The sequence below is a fragment of the Delphinus delphis genome, chromosome 18 (genome assembly GCF_949987515.2).
Source record: "Delphinus delphis chromosome 18, mDelDel1.2, whole genome shotgun sequence".
Lineage (NCBI taxonomy): Eukaryota > Metazoa > Chordata > Mammalia > Artiodactyla > Delphinidae > Delphinus > Delphinus delphis.
This window is the reverse complement of record NC_082700.1, coordinates 7,782,807-7,791,539: the sequence shown is the minus strand read 5'-3', so window position 1 is coordinate 7,791,539 and position 8,733 is coordinate 7,782,807.

Genomic DNA, 8,733 nt, shown 5'->3' with positions numbered 1-8,733 from the left:
TGTTGTGATATTTGGGCTTCTGTGGAGCTACTGTAGGACCCATCGGCCCCGTGCAATCTTCACTCAATGGAATAATGGCTTCCGAGGAAGAAAAACCTCAAATCCGATTTGTTTTCTTAAATCCAAGCTCTAACTGCTTTGGGAAGTAGCCCACGTTGGCTGAAATCATTTCTTGTTTTGTTCTTTTCTTGCGGGGCAAAGCTTAATCTCAGTCAGACTTTTTGATTAACCGGGGAAGAAGCATTTGCCAAGAAAAGAAAATAGCAGGCAGATTTGTTCAGAACTCAGACAAGGAAAGTGCTGTGTGATCAGGATTCCTTTCGCGCGGCTTCACGTCCTTCTTTTTCTTGTGTAAGAAAATCTAAATGAAACCAACCTGCGCCAAGGATGGACAAACGCGGCTTCTCCCTGACAGCTGACACGCGGGCAACCTTGTGGCACCAGAGGATCTGGTGATGCTGGGCACCCCCCAGCGCAGGTGCCCCCCGGGCAGGCTTGCTCTGCTCCAAGGGCGGCCTGGAAGAAAAGAACCAGGTGAGTGTGGATTCCTCGGGCACCTGGTGGCTCACTGCTACCTCCTGTTTACATGGAAGCCCCGGAGGGAGCCCTGTCATCACAGCACGTGGTCCACTAGCAGAGACATGTGTACGCTCATCCTTTCTACTTGACCCTCTGTCACCACCTCTGTCCTCCTGTTCATTTCTGAACACCTTGGAAAGCCAGCTACTTCCATCCCTCAAACGCCTTCCTTTCATGGCCGAGTCGTTGCCACTGTCACCTCCCCCCAGCTCTGTGCTCACCAGACTCAACAGTTCCCACAACCTCCCTTTTCTGCCTTTCCTGGGGCCTTGCCTCCTTTATTTCCCTCTTTTATTTCTCCTCCTTTATTTCCCTCTTTCTGTCTCTCTTTATTATTATTAATTATTATTCTTATTATTTTTGCTGCGCTGTGCAGCTTGCGGGATCTTAGTTCCCCAACCAGGGATTGAACCCGTGCCCTTGGCAGTGAAAGCGCGGAGTCCCAACCACCGGACCACCAGGGAATTCCCTCTCTTGCTCTCTTTAATTTTTAATTGTGGTAAAACACACATAACATAAAGTTTACCATCTTAGCCACTTTAAGTGAACAGCTCTGTGACATGAAGTCCGTTCACATCGTTGGGCAACCATCACCACTGTCCATCCCTGGAAGTCTTGTCATCTTGCAGAACTGAAACTCTGTACTGGATAAAAAAAGATCTCCTCCAGGCTTCCCTGGTGGCGCAGTGGCTGAGAGTCCGCCTGCCGATGCAGGGGACACGGGTTCGTGCCCTGGTCGGGGAAGATCCCACATGCCACGGAGCGGCTGGGCCCGTGAGCCATGGCCGCTGAGCCTGCGCGTCCGGAGCCTGTGCTCCGCAACGGGAGAGGCCACAGCACTGAGAGGCCCGAGTACCGCAAAAAAACAAAACAAAACAAAACAGAACAAAAAGATCTCCTCCTTCCCCTCTCCCCCAGCCTCTGGCAACCACCTCTCTACTTTCTATGAATTTGACGATTCTAGGAACCTCATGTAAGTGGAATCACAGCATTTGTCCTTTTACAATTAGCTTATTTCACTGAGCATAATGTCCTCATGGCTCATCTGTGTTGTAGCGGCCCTTCCTCCTATTAACGTTCCCTTTGAAACGGCTGTGTCCTATCCATCTTCCAGGTCTGAGTATGAATTCCTGTCCTCCAGGAAGCTCCGCATCGACCCCCGCTGCTGGCGCTTCCACAGTGCTCGGCACCTTTCAGGGGAGAGCCAGGCAGAGAAGGGACCGAGCCCAGAGACCCCTGTGCCCCCACCGAGCACAGCTCCTTGGGGTACAGACTCCCCCTCATTCCCAGCTGTATCCCAGTGTTGCATCACAGCCCCACGCCCAGCAGAGAGGACTCAACACATAGTGCAGCATAAATGTTGAACAAACTTTTGCTGACAATTTCCGGCACAAACCTTGAGCCCAGATCTGCACGTACTTGATCTGTCAGGGGTACGAGGAATCTTAACCTTTGCTGGAGCATGGGGCTTGTCTCTGAGGTGTGGCTCTCCATCTGATTACTGACCCTCTGGCCTCTCCTGCAACCCCACTCCATCAGGTCAGCACCCGCTCTCTCTTGGGGAGCCCAGCGGTGTCTCCAGCCCCTGTGCTCCATGCACAGACCCCGCCATCCTCTGGCCTCCTGGCGCCATGTCTCTGGACGTGGTTTCCCAGTCTGCCTGTCCCGGACTCACTTCACCCTGCACAGCCTGAGGAGTGCCTACTCCTGGCCACCTCTCCACCCCTTTCCACTTAAGGAACCTCAGCCATTGTGTGTCTCAGCAAGTAACACGGGCGCCATCACTCAGGCCTGCGTTCTGGGGAGGATTCCTGATTCCACAATGATCTGCCCATTGCCAATAGCTTCCACTTCTTTCCTTCCGATGCTCAAACAAAAGCCCTTCTCCAAGGCCCGGTCCTTTCACTGTTGGGGAATGGACAGAGGGCGGGACCAGGTTCCTGCCTTACCACTGACCAGTGGCTTGACTTTGGGCAAATCACAAATCCCCCTAAGCCTCATTTTCCTCATCGGTATGTGGAGACAACAAGGAGGGCGTCCCCAGGAGGCTGTGAGAACGAACAAAGTAACGTAGCCATTCCCTACCTCAGCGTCAGCAGTGGCCCTCGGTGGAAGACCCTCGAGAGTGGTTGACATTGAATGAGGCCTGTGCTATTGCAGGAGGATGGGCCCCACTGAGGTGATGCAGGTGACGTAACGCTAACCTGGGTAGACGAATGCCAAGCGCATCACCTTCCTCCTTCACTCTTTCTCCCTTTCCGTCCTCGGTGCTACAGCCAAGCTGCCAGGGAAAGTACCGATCTGATTTCCAGGGAATCTGTGTTGCTCAAAGAATCACATGTGGTAGACACTCTCTTAACTGAACTGATGGATTGACTGACTGTCTGTAAACACCCTGCCAAATGTCCACAGAATGTTCTAGACGTTCATGTCTGGTAGATGGCACGTCTGCTCCCAGTGGCTGAGGGGTTGGGTCGTATAATTAACAAGAATCAGCTGTATTTGTTCCCAAACTTGCGTGTGCCAGTTGTACATTTTATTGTGATTATAAATGTATTGAAACAAAATGAAAATTGATAAAATTAGTGTGAAAGAACTTTGTGAAAACTAAGATGGGTACTTGGAAAAGACTAGATTAAGGGTCATGTTGAATTGAGGACACCTGAGACAACTGTTAAAGCTTGGGGGAAATTATAAAAGAACTAAAGGTATAAGTACTGTCTCATTGCTTTGCAAATACCTCTAAGTTCTTGCCCTACTTTAAAAAAGCAGAAACTGAACATGATGAATAATGCATTTATGGCAGACTGGGCTGAACTTGCTTCTGACTTGAAGAAAAAGCCTTGGCCCGACATCAAAAGATTGGGGATGAATTCTACTCTTGAGAATTGAACTGAAATGTTTATAGGGTGTACATATAATTTTTTAATGGTTCCTTGCCTTCAAATGTACATTTTTTTTTTTTTTCAGTACACTGGCCTCTCACTGTCGTGGCTTCTCCCGTTGCAGAGCACAGGTTCCAGATGCGCAGGCTCAGCGGCCATGGCTCATGGGCCTAGCCGCTCCGTGGCATGTGGGATCTTCCCGGACCGGGGCACGAACCCGCGTCCCCTGCATCGGCAGGCGGACTCTCAACCACTGCGCTACCAGGGAAGCCCCAAATGTACATTTTTAAATTAACCCAACGACCACTGGTATTGATCCAGCTGAATGAGAGGGCTTCTGCTGTTCAACCTCCTGTTTGGGACCCTCTAAGCAGCCCCATTCTGGTCTCGTTCACTGCTCACATCTTCTACTTTCTGTTCCACTCATTTAGCCACTCACCAAAAAGTGAATAAGAATCAGAACCATCTCTGCGTTCAGAGATGACTTCCTGTGCTGCCTCTACTTGGAGCGGATGAAAGCAAGAGAGTACGAGCATAAGCTGTGGCCCCTCCCGCTGTGTGGGAGCTGTGTGTTTATGTTGTTGGGAAGCCTTTTCCCACCTTGCATCCCATAGCAGTTTCAGCGCTTTGGATCGAATTGTATCTCCTGCACCCCGCCCCACCCCTGCCCCCCGCCAAATTCATATGTTGAAGCCCTACCCCCCAGTGTGATGGTCTTTAGAGATGGGGCCTTTGGAAGGTAATTAGGGTTGGTGAGGTCATGAGGGTAGGGCCCTTTGGATAGGATTAGTGGCTTTATAGGAAGAGGAGGGGATAGAGTTTGCTCTCTACCCCATGAGGACACAGAGAGAAAGTGTCGGACTGCAAGCCAGGATGAAGGCCCACCTGTGCTTGGAACTGAATTGGTGGAGACCTTGATCGTGGACTTCCAGCCTCCAGGACTGTGAGGAATAAATGTCTGTTGCTTGAGTCATCTAGTCTATGGTGTTCTGTCACAGCAGCCTGGGCAGACTCACACTCTGAGGCAACTAAGACCACAGCAGGTCCTGGGAAGGTGTATAGAGGATGGCGCTCATTCTGCTGCCGCCAACCAGGAAGATGCGGATGATGTCAAACCCTCAAATCCCAGACCCCGACACCAGCCGGGGTGGACAGAGGAGCCCTCTCCATTCCCAGTCTCAGAGTCTAACACACTGACACATTCACCATCTCATGAGATTGCAGACCCACCTGGGAGATCTCCAGGGGTACAGACAGAGTTTACATGACTCGCCTGAGGTCACACTGCTTTCTTTTTATTTTGGCCGCACCATGCGGCGTGTGGGATCTTAGCTCCCTGACCAGGGATCGAACCCGTGCCCCCTGCAGTGGAAGCATGGGATCTTAACCTCTGGACCACCAGGGAAGTCCCCCACACTGTTTTCAAAGACAGACCTCTGACCGTAACCAAAGCCCATGACACGTTCTAATAAGCCTAGTGCTCTCCCAAACCAAACTTTAGATGCATGGCTTTCTGCCACTTTCTTGCATGAAATGCATGATGCATGGTGTTTCTATGTGTGATACCCTCTGACTTTGATGGCATCTGAAGCATTTTCCTATCCGACCTCCCGGAACAGAGATTGCTAGCTGTCTACCCCCAATCCATTCCTACCTTCCTCCTTAGTTACAGAACTCCCAGCCTCTCTTGCAGGGAGGTGTGGCCGTGTGACTAAGTTCTGGCCACCAAGATGTGAGCAGAAGTGTGCAGGACCTCCTGGAAAAGTCCATAAAGGGAGATGATCTGGCTGGAAGGTGCACCCCATTTGTCCTGGACCCCTGTTCTGCACGCCCCTGTTTATCCGCGCTGCCTGGAGTGCGGGTGGAAGCAGGAGGCCCCAGCAGCCGTCTGTACCTCCAGGCACCGTGAAGACAGAAGCCAGAGCTGAGATGGGGTAGAAGTGTGCACAAGCGGCCTGGGCTCGTGGCCATGGAGCTGCTGAACCGAGAAACTGGGGAAGTTGGGGTGAGGGAACGTCATTGCTCATGCAGCCCCACACCCTAGATCTACGTCCCCTGATGAGAGGAGGGGCAGGGGACACTGAAGGGGCCGTGTCTACAGTTGTCTTGGTGACTGGGACTCAGGAAAGCTGGTGTCGGGGTCTGGGGGACAAAACTCCGCACAGGACTGGAGCGAGAGGCAGTATTCACTCGCCCTACTTCTCTGTAGAACCCAAGCCCCAGTGCAGGGAGACAGCGGTGCCCCAGACGCTCCCAGCTTTGGGAGCCAGGCCCTGGCCCCCAGCTCAGCCCCTCAGGAGGTCACAGGGGCTGCCCTGGACTCCTGTGGGAGGAACAGCGAGGTGGTCCTGCCTCAAACAGCTTGGTGGGCAGTAATGACAGCCACGGAGCTCAAGGGAAAGGACCTGAGAGGTAGCGCTTGACCACGTGGGATGGCCAGACACAAAGGGGGCTCCTCAGAGCGTCTGAGCCAAGCAGGCAGGACGTTAAACTGGTGAGATCTGAGCTGTGAGCTCGCCATTCTCACAGGCTGTGGGGCTTAGGGACAAGGGAGTCATGCTGATGACAGGGTGGCCTGGGATACCTCGGCCAGGAAAGTCTGCCTTTTAGTTCAGGAGGGCCCTCGCTCCAACCTGGGTGTTTCTTTTAGGCTGACCTGTCACTGCAAAATGCATCCCATCCATGTGTGTCTTCTTTCACTTCAAGGACGGCGTCTTCTGGAGAGAGGATTAGAGGTCTCTTCAGGCTGGAGGCAGAAGGAGCAGGTACGGGAGGAGGAACCCAGGATGACACTGGTGACAGGGAGCAAGGATAACCTGTCAGTTACGTGGATTTTCTGTGTTAGAACAAGACCCAGGCTGGCTGAATCCGTTAGATAACAGGAACATTTTCCCCTGAGCTTTCACTCAACTCTCAAACTCCCAACTCATCTGTGATGGTTTCCAGGTGAATGGCTTTCTGCCTTCAGTCAGCTTATGTTAGTTGTGGTTGTCTTTGATAGGCTAGCATCCTGGAAGAATCACTCCTGACACCCAGAATCCCGTCAACACGTTCAGTTGTGCAAAACTGATGTGCAGAGAAAGATAGCATTTATTTATTTATTTATTTATTTTTATTTATTTTTTTTGCGGTACGCGGACCTCTCATTGTTGTGGCCTCTCCCGTTGCAGAGCACAGGCTCCGGACGCGCAGGCTCAGCAGCCATGGCTCATGGGCCCAGCCACTCCGTGGCACGTGGGATCTTCCCGGACCGGGGCACGAACCCGTGTCCCCTGCATCGGCAGGCGGACTCTCAACTACTGCGCCACCAGGGAATCCAGAAAGATAGCATTTTTAGGGCTGAAATGAAACTGAAAGATCAGCCAGTCCCACCCCTCATTTTATAAATCAGTGGAAGCCATTGCTGGAGGCCACACAGCTAATGAAGGCGAACTTCAGAGTAGACCTCAGTTAACCCTAACTCGTAAACAGCGCCGCAAACACATTGTTTTTTAGGTTTTGTTCGTCTGTGTGTTTGTTTTGTTTTGTTTGTTTGGCTGCGCCTCGCGGCATGTGGGATTTTAGTGCCCTGACCAGGGATCAAACCCATGCTCCCTGCAGTGGAAGCACAGAGTCCTGAGCACCGGACCACCAGGGAAGTCCTCCTCAGTTTCTTTGTGTGTGTGTGTGTGTGTGTATTTTTCTTGGAAAGAATTTACAGACTGCTTCCTGGGGTATTTGGAATCAAGTTGGACAGAATTACAAACATGGAAGCACCTAATGGTTTGCCTACAGAAGATCAAGGTCACTCATGAAGTGTGTTGCATCACCCTCTTTTACCTGTGGAGAGCGAACATCACATGAGTTAGGTGTTTGGATTGTGTTGAACGGAGTATCCTTCCTCCCCTCCCCCTCCCCTCCCCTCCCCTCCCTCCCTCCCCTCCCCCTCCCCTCCCCTCCCCTCCCCCTCCCCTCCCGTCCCCTCCCCTCCCCTCCCCTCCCCCTCCCCTCCCGTCCCCTCCCCTCCCCTCCCCCTCCCCTCCCCTCCCCTCCTCTCCCCCTCCCCCCTCCCCTCCCCTCCTCTCCCCCTCCCTTTCCCTCCCCTCCCTCCCCCTCCCCCCTTCTTCCATCCCACCCTCCCTCTGCCCCCTCCTTCCTGCATCTGAATCACAGTCTGATTTTTCTCCGGGTCTGGTGTGGAGCCTAGCATTGGATCTGGGCTTTGGGGCAGATCAGCACATTTCCCCCATTTGCTCCTTCCTTCCTCTCTTCCCACCTCCCCCTGTGCTTTTGTTTTCCAAATTGTGGGCCTGTGAAAATTAATGAACTCATTTGTTTTCTCTCTATTGAATGCACACCAAGACCCATTATATTTCTGAATAGGCCCATGGCGCCACGTGGGTGCATCTGAGCCTCCTGGGAGCTACCAAAGCACCCTGTTACAACCTTGGGAACCCTTGTGAGGACAAGGTGGGGAAATGTGAGAGACCCCTGACAAGACAGAAGGTTTTCTTGCCCGATGCTTGCCTGGTCCCTTTATTCCCCATTCTGAGCATGTCTGGGGCTCCACGAGGATGTCAGTGATGAGGATACACTGTGTGGTCAGTATTCCAAGGGGCTGCCAAGCCAACATCTAAGACACATGATTTTGCTGGCAAAGCAGGTGTCCTGCTTTGAGTTGTAACATAACCAGTGAGCAGTAGCTCATGAAATGACCTTCTTTTCAATTTATTAAACGGCAAGCCTTTCTTGGAAATCCATCTATTTCACTGAGCTCTAAATCAAGACTGCCTCTACCAGGGCCCTTTCAACATCTCTTGCCCTGACATTGACTTTCACAGACTCAGGCACTAAACCCACCATTCCTTCCTTTCACTCGCCAGGAAGCCCAGCGTTAAAATGTATTTCCTAACGGTGAGCGTGTGCCGCGGGCTGGATTTTCATGTCTGTCTCTCTGATGTGGCAGTGGGTCGAGCATGATGCCAAGTCTCTCTGTGTTCCAAGGCCACAGACAACAGCCTTTTTGCTGGTGAAAAGGAGGAGAAAGTCAAGTGATGCTGGGAGATCAGCTCCCACTACCCACCCACCCACGAGGGACCAAGAAGCCCCCTGGCCCTAGTCAGTAGCATGACCTTGGGACATATTTTTATTCCTGTGTTGACTTGGTTCTCTGGGCCATGCCTTGGTGCACTTTATAACCCGTGCTGATCTGCTTGGAAGCCACAAAGTAAGCGCAGGGGAACTGGATGTGCCAGGACCCACCTTAGCACTGGCCTTGCCTTCCACCATT